General features: G+C 37.0%; 1 protein-coding gene across 10 annotated transcripts in view; it reads right to left on the reverse strand.

The window, feature by feature from the left end:
* ZHX2 (zinc fingers and homeoboxes 2) overlaps positions 1–12,267 on the reverse strand; it is a 220,918-nt gene that overhangs the window by 190,550 nt on the left and 18,101 nt on the right. Inside the window, exon 1 of one of the 10 annotated variants that reach the window (XM_074266293.1) lies at positions 853–1,244. The exons of the other annotated variants lie outside the window; for them this stretch is intronic. The gene's annotated coding sequence lies outside the window, so the exon portion shown is untranslated. Of the gene's footprint in view, positions 1–852; positions 1,245–12,267 lie in introns of those variants that run through there. 10 annotated transcript variants of the gene reach the window in all.

Genomic DNA, 12,267 nt, shown 5'->3' on the forward strand with positions numbered 1-12,267 from the left:
CCTTAGTTTCCCCATCTGTAAAATGAAGATAATAATAATACCTACCTTCCAAGGTGGTCATGAGGATGAAGTGAGATAACATATATAATGAACTATGAAAACATCAAAATATTCTATAAATATTAGTTATTAGTATCTTCTGTATACAATTTAAAATACAAAGTGTTCTACAAAGGTCTTAATTTCATTCCAAAAATTTAATAAAGCTTGTTAAGGAAAGAGGGGGTGTTTTTATACTTTATACAAGTAATAATATCACAGGATTCAGAAGCTGTAAAGAACACTGAAAATAACTAATCAAATTAGTAAAAAAATTAGCAATAACGAACATCCATATAGCTTCTACCATTTTTCCAGCAAGGCATGCATGCCCTCATCAGAGAGGATGTTGTGCAATGAGCAAAGCAAAACTGAATTAACTCAGAAGAAATGTGAGATACAGATAGAGAATCTACCCCAAATGTTCATAGGGACTATTTGTGTCCAACCTGTGGCACAGCATTTTGAGCTCGCACTGGTCTGATCAGCCACAATAAGACACATTACTTTGACTCTAGCACAGTGATGTCATTTTTGGTCCTCTTCAAGAAAAAAGGACAATAATCATTTGCCAGGTACTATGTATACTGTTTTGTTTTGTTTGTGTTTTTTTTTTTTAGCATATTTACATATATTAAATCTTTTGATCTTCACAACAACCCTGGAAGGTAGCATCTACTCCAATAGTTCCCATATTGCAGTTCTCAAAGTGGGAGTTTGTGACAAATGACCTAAAGGGGGAATGCCAAAAATTCTTTCATGATGCCTTTAACAGTAAATAATTACAAAATATTGAGTAGTAAGTAGACTTACCCTAAAAGATTCATGACACAATTCTGTAGTTGTTGTTGAAAAGGATTTGCATGAACAACTCCAAACATTGGGAATCACTGATGTCACCTAATCTCCTTTAAGTGAGGAGAAAACAGAATCCAGGAGACAGAAGGAACTCAACATCTGCCTCCAAGAAGCTGGCCCAGTACTTTATACAAAGTAAAACATCCTATACTTTGAATAATAACAGTTAAAACTTAGAATTTTAGGATTATCCAGTTCAAGATTAGGGTTACAGATTTATAGTTGCTTGAAGAGAATTTAGAAATTATTCATGCACTCTCAGAATTAGATAACTCAAACCACAAAATAAATAAGAAAGAAGTCAAAGAGGTAAATAGAATACTAGAAAAGTTTGATATGATAGATCTTTGGCGAAAGCTAAATGGAGACAGAAAGGAATATACTTTCTTCTCAGCAGTTCATGGAACCTATACAAAAATTGATCATATACTAGGGCATAAAAACCTCAAAATCAAATGCAGTAAGGCAGAAATAGTAAATGCATCCTTTTCAGACCACAATGCAATCAAAATTACATTCAATAAAAAGCCAGGGGAAAATAGACCAAAAAATAATTGGAAACTAAATAATGTTATACTAAAGAATGATTGGGTAAAACAGCAAATCATAGATATAATTAATAACTTCACCCAAGAAAATGACAATAATGAGACATCATACCAAAATGTGTGGGATACAGCCAAAGCAGTAATAAGGGGAAGTTTTATATCCCTACAGGCCTACTTGCATAAAATAGAGAAAGAAAGGGCCAACGAATTGGGCTTACAACTAAAATTGCTAGAAAAGGAACAAACTAAAACCCCCCAGACAAACACAAAACTTGAAATTCAAAAAATAAAAGGTGAGATTAATAAAATTGAAAGTAAAAAAACTATTGAATTAATTAATAAAACTAAGAGTTGGTTCTATGAAAAAACCAACAAAATAGACAAACCCTTAGTAAACCTGATTAAAAAAAGGAAAGAGAAAAAGCAAATTGTTAGTCTTGAAAATGAAAAGGGTGAACTCACCACTAATGAAGAGGAAATTAGAACAATAGTTAGGAGCTACTTTGCTCAACTTTATGCCGATAAATTCGATAACTTAAATGAAATGGAAGAATACCTTCAAAAATATAGCTTACCCAGATTAACAGAGGAAGAAGTAAGTAGTCTAAATAGTCCCATCTCAGAAAAAGAAATAGACCAAGCTATTAACCAACTTCCTAAGAAAAAGTCCCCAGGACCAGATGGATTTACAGGTGAATTCTACCAAACATTTAAAGAACTAACTCCAATGCTATGTAAACTATTTGAAAAAATAGGGATTGAAGGAGTCCTACCAAATTCCTTCTATGACACAGACATGGTACTGATACCTAAACCAGGTAGATCGATAACTGAGAAAGAAAACTATAGACCAATTTCCTTAATGAATATTGATGCTAAAATTTTAAATAAGATATTAGCAAATAGACTTCAGAAAATCATCCCCAGGATAATACACTATGACCAAGTGGGATTTATACCAGGAATGCAGGGCTGGTTTAATATTAGGAAAACTATTAGTATAATTGACCATATTAATAATCAAATTAATAAAAACCATATGATCATCTCAATAGATGCAGAAAAAGCATTTGATAAAATCCAACATGCATTCCTACTAAAAATGCTTGACAGTATAGGAATAAATGGACTATTCCTTAAAATAATTAGGAGCATATATTTAAAACCTTCAGTAAACATCATATGTAATGGCGATAAACCTTTCCCTATAAGATCAGGAGTGAAACAAGGTTGCCCACTATCACCATTACTTTTCAATATAGTACTAGAAACGCTAGCCTCGGCAATAAGAGCCGAGAAAGAGATTCAAGGAATTAGAGTAGGAAATGAGGAAATCAAATTATCACTTTTCGCAGATGACATGATGGTATACTTAGAGAACCCCAAAGACTCTGCTAAAAAGCTATTAGAAATAATTCAGAATTTTAGCAAAGTTGCAGGATACAAAATAAATCCACATAAATCCACAGCATTTTTATACATTACCAACATAATCCAACAGCAAGAGATACAAAGAGAAATCCCATTCAAAATAACGGTCGATAGTATAAAATATTTGGGAATATATCTACCAAAGGAGAGTCAGGAATTATATGAGCAAAATTACAAAACACTTGCCACAAAAATAAAGTCAGATTTAAATAATTGGAAAGACATTCAATGTTCTTGGATAGGCCGAGCGAATATAACTAAGATGACAATACTCCCTAAACTAATCTATTTATTTAATGCTATACCAATCAGACTTCCAAGAAACTATTTTAATAACCTAGAAAAAATAACAACAGAATTCATATGGAACAACAAAAGGTGGAGAATTTCAAGGGAAGTAATGAAAAAAAAATTAAGTGAAGATGGTCTAGCTGTACCTGATCTAGAACTGTATTATAAAGCAACATTCACCAAAACCATTTGGTATTGGCTAAGAAATAGACTAGTTGATCAGTGGCATAGGTTAGGTTCACAGGGCAAGATAGTGAATAAAAATAGCAATCTAGTGTTTGACAAACCCAAAGATCCCAATTTTGGGATAAGAATTCGTTATTTGACAAAAACTGCTGGGAAAACTGGAAATTAGTATGGCAGAAACTAGGCATGGACCCACATTTAACACCACATACTAAGATTAGATCAAAATGGGTCCAAGATTTAGGCATAAAGAACGAAATCATAAATAAATTGGAGGAACATGGGAAGGTTTACCTCTCAGACTTGTGGAGGAGGAAGAAGTTTGTGTCCAAGGGAGAACTAGAGACCATTATTGATCACAAAATAGAACATTTTGATTACACCAAATTAAAAAGTTTCTGCACAAACAAAACGAATGCAAACAAGATTAGAAGGGAAGTAACAAATTGGGAAAACATTTTTACAGTTAAAGGTTCTGATAAAGGCCTCATCTCCAAAATATACAGAGAATTGACTTTAATTTATAAGAAATCAAGCCATTCTCCAATTGATAAATGGTCAAAGGATATGAACAGACAATTTTCAGATGATGAAATTAAAACTATTTTCGCTCATATGAAAGAGTGTTCCAAATCACTATTGATCAGAGAAATGCAAATTAAGACAACTCTGAGATATCATTACACACCTGTCAGATTGGCTAAGATAACAGGAACAAATAACGATGAATGTTGGAGGGGCTGTGGGAAAACTGGGACACTGATGCATTGTTGGTGGAGTTGTGAAAGAATCCAACCATTCTGGAGAGCAATCTGGAATTATGCCCAAAAAGTTATCAAAATGTGCATACCCTTTGACCCAGCCATACTACTACTGGGCTTATATCTCAAGGAAATACTAAAGAAGGGAAAGGGACCTGTATGTGCCAAAATATTTGTGGCAGCCCTTTTCATAGTGGCTAGAAGCTGGAAGATGAATGGATGTCCATCAATTGGAGAATGGTTGGGTAAATTATGGTATATGAATGTTATGGAATATTATTGTTCTGTAAGAAATGACCAACAAGAGAAATACAGAGAGGCTTGGAGAGACTTACATCAACTGATGCTAAGTGAAATGAGCAGAACCAGAAGATCATTATACACTTCAACAATGATACTGTACGAGGATGTATGCTGATGGAAGTGGTTTTCTTCAACATAGAGAAGAGCTAATCCAATTCCAATTGATTAATGATGGACAGAATCAGCTCCATCCAGAAAAGGAACACTGAGAAATGAGTGTAAACTGTTATTTTTACCTTCTGAATCCAATTCTTCCTGTGCAACAAGAAATTCGGTTCTACACACATATATTGTATCTAGAATATACTGTAATATATTTAACATGTATAAGACTGCCTGCCATCTGGGGGAGGGGGTTGGGGGAGGAAGGGAAAAAATCTGAATAGTAAGTGCAAGGGATAATGTTGTAAAAAATTACCCATGCATATGTACTGTCAAAAAAAAAGTTATAATTATAAAATTAAATAAAAATTAAATTAAAAAAAAAGAAATTATTCAAACCCTCTATGTTATAGATGTGGACCTTGTTTCAGCTCTGCCACTTGTTCTCTGTGTGACTTTGGCTAAGTCCCTTAACCCCAATAGTCCTCAGTTTCCTTATTGAAAAATGTATAGAATGGAATAAAAAACATGATTCAATAAAAATGAGATCCAGATAGATTCTACAGCCATGTCCTCTGATTTTATTTTCAATTACACTAGAATGCCTCCATATACATTAGTTCACTGGACCTTTATAGGGGAGATAGGAAGTGCAAGTATGGTCTAAATTACAGATAAGGAAACTAAAGCTCTGGAAGGTTGCAAGCTGAGTTAAATGGCAGATAAAGTATTCAAAATTGGCCCTTCTGAAAGGAAATCCAAGTCTCCTTCCACTTGACCACACTGGTGATTGGTTCCAAAGTACAGGAGTGTTAAGAGGGTCCTGATTGGCTGGAATGACTCACAACTGCTTCATGAGAAACCTCTTCCTAGATTAAAGTCCCTGCTGGGAGGCATTTAAGGAGCAGTCTTCAAGAGGGGAAACATTGTGCAATGGGGCAGCCTAAGCAGGATCCTGCCTGAGAAGTTTAGCTGAGGTTTGCAAAACACTTTACAAATATTATCTCATTTGATCCTCACAACAACCTTGGGAGTTTTTGTTGTTCAGTCATTTCAGTCACATCAAATTCAGTCATATTCAAACCCAGTTGGGTTTTCTTGGCACTGGGGCGGTTTGCCATTTCCTTCTCCAGCTCATTTTTATAATGAGGAATTGAGGCAGACAGGATAGGTAACTTGCCTAGTGTCATACAGCTAGTGTCTGAGGACACATTTGATTCAGGAAGAGGATTCTTCCTGGCTCCAATCAGGCTACTGAGCCTGCTAAAGATCTTAACTTAAAAAGGACAAGGATATCTGCTACACCCAGGGCCATCTCCAATCTCCCTGATCTATGTCTGGCCAATGGACCCAGATGGCTGTAGGGGGAAAAGTGAGGTTGGTGACCTTTCCCAAACTCCTCACTTCAACCCAATTCACTTGTATGTCACAGCATCATCTCCCTGATGTCATGGTCTTCTTCAATAACGAAGGACAAACTCCCTAGATGAGGCAGGGAGAAAGTTCAGTGACTGCTCCACAGCCACACAGTCAATAAGAGTCTGAAGACTTATTTGAACCTAGGTCTTCCTGATCTACCACACTACATCATGTACACCTAATTGTGAGTGAATTGGGTAAACAATCAATTTTCCATCGAAGACTAGTGGCTTATTCAGCACCCACAGCCCAGCACACTGCTCACCACCATTCCTAAGTACAAGCTCCAGAAAGGCAAGCTCAGAATCACAGAACCTTGAAGTTCAAAGGATTCTCAGTCATTCTCATTTTAATCCATAAGAAGTAATTAGGAAGGTTAATAGGCTGTTTAAAAAGACATAAGGATGTTCCATCTCTTGATTCCTGTCTTTTCACTGGCTATCTACACTTCTGTCTCATTTCTTCAAGAGTCAGCGCTTATCTCATTTTTCCCCATACTTTCACAGATGGGGCTTTTTCTCAGGTTACTTCCTACTTACATTGTTTATGTCTTGAATGTACAAAGTGATTTACATGTTGTCTCCCCCCCCTCAGAATGTAAGCTCCTGAATACAGAGACTCTGTTTTTGCATTTCTTTGTATCTTTAGAACTTAGCAGAGGGCCTAAGCTTAAGGGCTTACATAGTAATCCCTTAATAGCTACTTGTTGATTGAATGATACCTCCGACAGATCAAGGATGGAAAGAACCTATATGTATGAAAAGATTCTTAGCAGCAAAGACTGGGGGAAAAAAAGTGGTTTCCTACAACTGGAAAATGGTGGAACAAATCAGGGTATATAGATGTGATGAAATATTATTACACTTTAAATAATGACAAAAGGGACAAGCCTGAAAGGATTTGTATTCTGAGAAACCTGAGAGGACCTATATAAACTGATTATAGAGTGAATAGATTATAAAGTGAATAGAACCAGAAAACAATTTACAAAATGATAATTACATGGAAAAAAGGAAAACAAATGTTGAGAGCCAATACCATGACCAATCATAATTCTAGAAGACTGATAATGAAACTTGTCTTCTGCCTCTTAACCGAGGGATACAGAATAAGATATGGATTTTCAGATAAGAACAATGTGAGATTTAAAACAAACAAACAAACAAAAAAAAAACCCCACTACTTAGATAAGGGAAAGCTTTTTTTTTTTTTTGGTTGAGGGAGAGAACTACAGTGACAGTGATACTTCAAAAAAGGGGAGGGGGAGGAAAAAAAGGAACATCCATGAATGATTTTTAAAAAACAGAAGAAAGTAGAAGGAAGTTTAACAAAGAATATAGATAAATTAGATGGTTATGGAATTAGCAAGTTAAATTTGACTTGTATAAAATAAAAAAGTTATACATAGTAGGAAAAAATGAAAAAATGGTACAACACAGTTCACAATATCATTCCCTTTTCCCCTTTGTATAATTTCAATATTCACATTTGTTGGTGCTTATTAAGCTCATAATAAAAAAGAGAAAAAAATTTAAATCTGAAAACAATGTGGAACAATCTTTTAAAAATAAAAAGTATGTGCTCAAGACCCAAAGAAACTAATATTTAACTTTGGTATTATCTAGAGCCCTTCTTCCCCTCAATAAGTACAAACATGGAGAGCCGACTGTACATCTGGAATGTATCCTCTTCTTCATCTCTTAAAAATCTCTCACCTGCAAGTCTTAGCTTAGGGGCTACTGCCTTCCAGACATCTTTTCTGGTCCTAGTAGCTGTTAATATTCTCATCCTCCTCAATCAATCACTTCCATCACTGGGCCAATCAATCAACAAACACCTACTAGGGAAAGGGGAAAGATGATGACTTATCAGGTCCTTCTATGTGCCAGGCACTATGCTAAGCAATTTATAAATATTGCCTCACTTGATCCTCACAATCACCCTGGGTGGTAGAGGCTATTACTATCTTCATTTTAACAACTGAAGAAACGGAGGCAAGGAGAAGTTAAGTGAAATTAGGTGCTCAGGATCACCTGGAATCTGAGATGAGATTTGCACTTAGGTTTTCTCACTCCAGGCCCAGTGTTCTACCCACTGTGCCCTCAAGCTAAGTTGAGCATTGAGGAGACAGACAAAAGGGGAAAGTCCCTGTCATCAAGGAGCTGTATAAGGGATAACATGTACATATCTAAATTGCAGAAAAACATTGCAATCTATGCTGGTAAAGAAAATGTTCTTATCTAGGAGTTTCCTGTGTCATAAGACTCATAAGCCATTTTCATCCTCCTTTTTGTTGACCTGCTATCCTCATGTATGGTTCTTCATGACCCCATTTGGGATTTTCTTGGCAGAGATACTGGACTGGTTTGCCATTTCCTTCTCCAGCTCATTTTACAGATGAGGAAACTGAGGCAAACTTACTTGGCCAGGGTCTCACAACTAGGATTTGAACTCTGAGGCTAGATTTGCTTTCCTGACTCCAGGCCCAGTGCTCCATCTGTCCATTGAGCCACTTGGCTGCTCTGCTATGACAAGTTCATGGTCTCTATCTCATGTTACAAGTCAGCCTAAAAATATAAATGAGTTCTGAAGTGGCCACAGCCCTAACCTATGGGTAAGCCCATAAACCAATTGCCTCTAGTTCCTCTGCAGTCTGACTTAAACATTCAGACCTGAGCCAAGTGCAAAACATCCCTGCCTGGTTATTTCAGCATAGAGGGATCCAAGCAGGGAGGTCCAAGCTTAGCATAAGTTTGTACTGCGTAATACATATAATGAGAAATTTTGGATGATATATCCCTGCCAAGCTTTACTCCAAAGCTGGCCTCTATAATCTTGGCAGGAAAAACTGTTGGGGGGGGGAGGGGCAGCACTTTGCAGAGAAATAGAAGGAAAAAACCAAACAAACCCATGAGTGGTGATATTATAGTGAAGATGCAGACTTGCCTATTTGTTCTAATTCAGTTTAAGTCAACAGATATTTATTAAATGCCAACTTGTATTTATATTATCTAACTTCTATTGGGCCCTTACCACCGCATGGCAATCCTTATATACCTGATTGATTCCCTACTTTGCTTTCAAATGGCTTTTCTCTTTCCTCAAGACCCACACTTCCCTCTCCCCCATCCTCTCTGCTGAGAATCTCCCTTTTATTTTAGCAAGAAAATGAAGGCCATTCACTGAGAGCTCCAACCTCTCCTCTTCTTCCCAGGTGAAAAGCCCTTTATGTCTCCCTTTAAGTCTTCCCTCTGCTCTGCCAGTCTCTGACAACCAGGTGGTCCTTTCTGTTGCCAAGGCCAACCGACTAACATGTGCCCTTGATCACATCCTGTCTTTTCTAACAGACTTCCCCCATTATCACCCACTGCTTTTAATCTTCAATTCATGCACTTTTAGCCTATATCTGATTGCTTACTGTCTTGGAGAAGAGGTGGGAGGAAGGAGAGGGAGAAAAATTTGGAATATAAGGTTTTGCAAAAGTGAATGTTGAAAACTATCTCTGCATGTATTTGGAAAAATAAAATACTATAAAAATTTTCAATTCAATTAAGCTATCTAGTGCTATTCTTAACACGCTGAAAATGGAGCTCACCTTTCCCAACAAACTCATCCCTTCTCCCAAACCTCTTCTCAACCTATTAGCTTTTTCTGCTGCCAATAAACATGCTCTTGTCTTTCCCATCCTTAAAAACCTTCACTAAACCGTGGGATATCCTTAGACTATCATCTTGTAGTTTTCTTTAGGCAAAGTGTCAGAAACGGTCTCTATATCCACTGCCTCCATTTCCTCTTCCATCACTCTTCAACCCTTTCTAATCTTCATTTCCACACAGCCTTTTATAATCCACTACCTATTTTGTTTGTTTTTTGACTCTTCAAATATCATACCTTCCCCAGGAAAAGCTCATCACCAGAAATCTCACCATCATGGATACTGTTAGAACTTTGGTACCCAATATCTCTCTGGTATCCTCAGCTGCCTCTTTCCTTTTTAGAGAGTGGAGCAAAAAATTTCTCCCCAAACCTTCATTTATAAAAGACACAGAATTGTCAATTCTATTTCCCATGAGTTTTTACTGTTTGGTTTTGACTCCAAAAAGATCATGGTTTGGATACCATCTATCTCACTTTTCTCCACCCATAATCCTATTCAGGTTTCCTTTGCCTACTGTCTTTCCCCATTAGATTGTGAGCTCCTTGAGGGCAGGGTCTAGCTTATTTATTTTCTTATTTATATTCCCAGTGCCTGGCCCAATGCTTAATAAATATTATTGACTATTGCCCTTCTTATCTGCCTGCCAACTCGACTAAAAAGGCTCTCTCCAAGTAACCAATGATCTCTACACAGCCAAATTTGACTAAAAAGGCTCTCTCCAAAATAACCAATGATCTCTACACAGCCAGATGTAATGGTCTTTTCTCAGACCTCATCCTTCTAGACTTATATGCTGTACCTGACATTACTGACTCTCCTGGATACTCTCTATGGATTCTCATGACACTATTTTCTTGGTTTTCTTCCATCTGTTTTTACTATTTCTTCTTCGTCTCCTTTGCTAGCTGATCTAACTTTGGGAATACCACAAGGATCTATAATTGCCTTTTCTCTCTCTAGAGACAACTAGGTGACTCAGGGGACACAGCACTGGACCCGAAGTCAGAAAGACCTAAGTTGGAGCCTGGCCCCAGATACTTATTAGCTGTGTGACACTGGGCAGTCACTTCATCTATTTGCCTCAGTTTCCTCAACTTAAAAAAATGGGGGCAATACTAGCACCCTCCTTTTTGAGGATCAAAATAACATAGATAATAGTCACCTAGCAGGTACTTAATGCTAATGTCCTTATTACTATCATATTAATTATCATCTGTTTTTAATGCTGCTCCTGATATTTTACCCTCCAAACTGGATCACCACTGACCATGCCTGGAGCTAGGCCGGGTCTATATTTCCTAGAACTGTGATTTCATCTTCACCTCAGATATTTTCTGCTCTTCTCCACTCCCTGTTTGCAACTCATGCTCTGAGAGCTGTAATCAAATCACAACTAACACTGCTTCTAGCAAGGGTACATCAAAATGGATTGTCTCATTTTTGCACTCACTATCTGTGTAACTTCCTAAATCAAAACTGCCTTCCCTAACTACCATTTTACCATGTGTGTTTTCTCTCCCAACAGAACACAACTTCCTTGAGGACAAGAATGATTCTACTTTCATATTTGTACTCCCTGTGCTTAGCATAATTCTTGGCATATACTACATTTAAATATGTAATAAATTAGCTCTTCATTCATTCTATGTAGATGATTCACACATCTATTAACTCCAACTCCAGTCTCTCTCCTGAGCTCCAATCCAGCATCACCAATTCAGATGCCCTACAATCTCAAATTCAACATATTGAATATGGTACCCATCTTTTCCCAGAAACTCATTCCCTCTCTCAAACCTCTCTATTCCTGTTGAGTAGAGTTAGTCTTCCGGTCTGCCCATTTCATAACCTTGATTTTGATCTCCTTTGTCCCATGTAAGAAATCAGTTACCAAAATATGCTTTGATCTCCCCACTCTCTAGTCATAAAGCCATCACTTTAATTATCACATCTTAAGTGGACTCTTACAATGACCCTAATTGGTCTCTTCCAGGTAGCTGCCTTAAATTCAGATATGAGCAGTCTCCTCCTACTCATTGAACTCCAGAGACTCCCTACTACTTCTACAATCAAATATGCACTTGGATATTTTTACATTTACATTTTTACATCCCGTCTACCTTCCAAGTCTAACATATTCCTTGCACTCTATAATCCAGGCATACTCACTTAGCTGTTTTTGACACATGACCCTCCAGTTCCCATTTTTGAGTCTCTGCACTGGCTGCCCCTCATGCCTGGAATGCTCCACCATCTTTACTTCTTAGAATCCCTGGATTTGCTTAAGAATTAGCTCAAGAGACATATTCTGCAGGTGGCCTTTTATGTACCCTCACATCTTAATAATCCCTTCTGTTCCAAGGTAACCACGTATCTGTATATATTATATTTTACTATCTAGTACATGAGCCTAGCACACAGGAGGGGTTTAATAAATGTTTGCTTGGTTTATTAATTGTACAAGAAGCCTCCTGTACTCTTCAGACTATAGTAATACCTAACTTTTTAGATAATGATCAAACCATATCCTAAAGACTAAAAATCTTCATTATAAAAATTTATCATATCAAAAGGTGGTACTGAACAGAGTACAGTAGACCAGGGAGAGCTCAGAACCTAGGGACAAAGGAATTTTGTTTTATAAATGTTCTTGAAAAAAGCCTAGAAAGAT

This window comes from Sminthopsis crassicaudata, chromosome 1, assembly GCF_048593235.1.
Source record: "Sminthopsis crassicaudata isolate SCR6 chromosome 1, ASM4859323v1, whole genome shotgun sequence".
Lineage (NCBI taxonomy): Eukaryota > Metazoa > Chordata > Mammalia > Dasyuromorphia > Dasyuridae > Sminthopsis > Sminthopsis crassicaudata.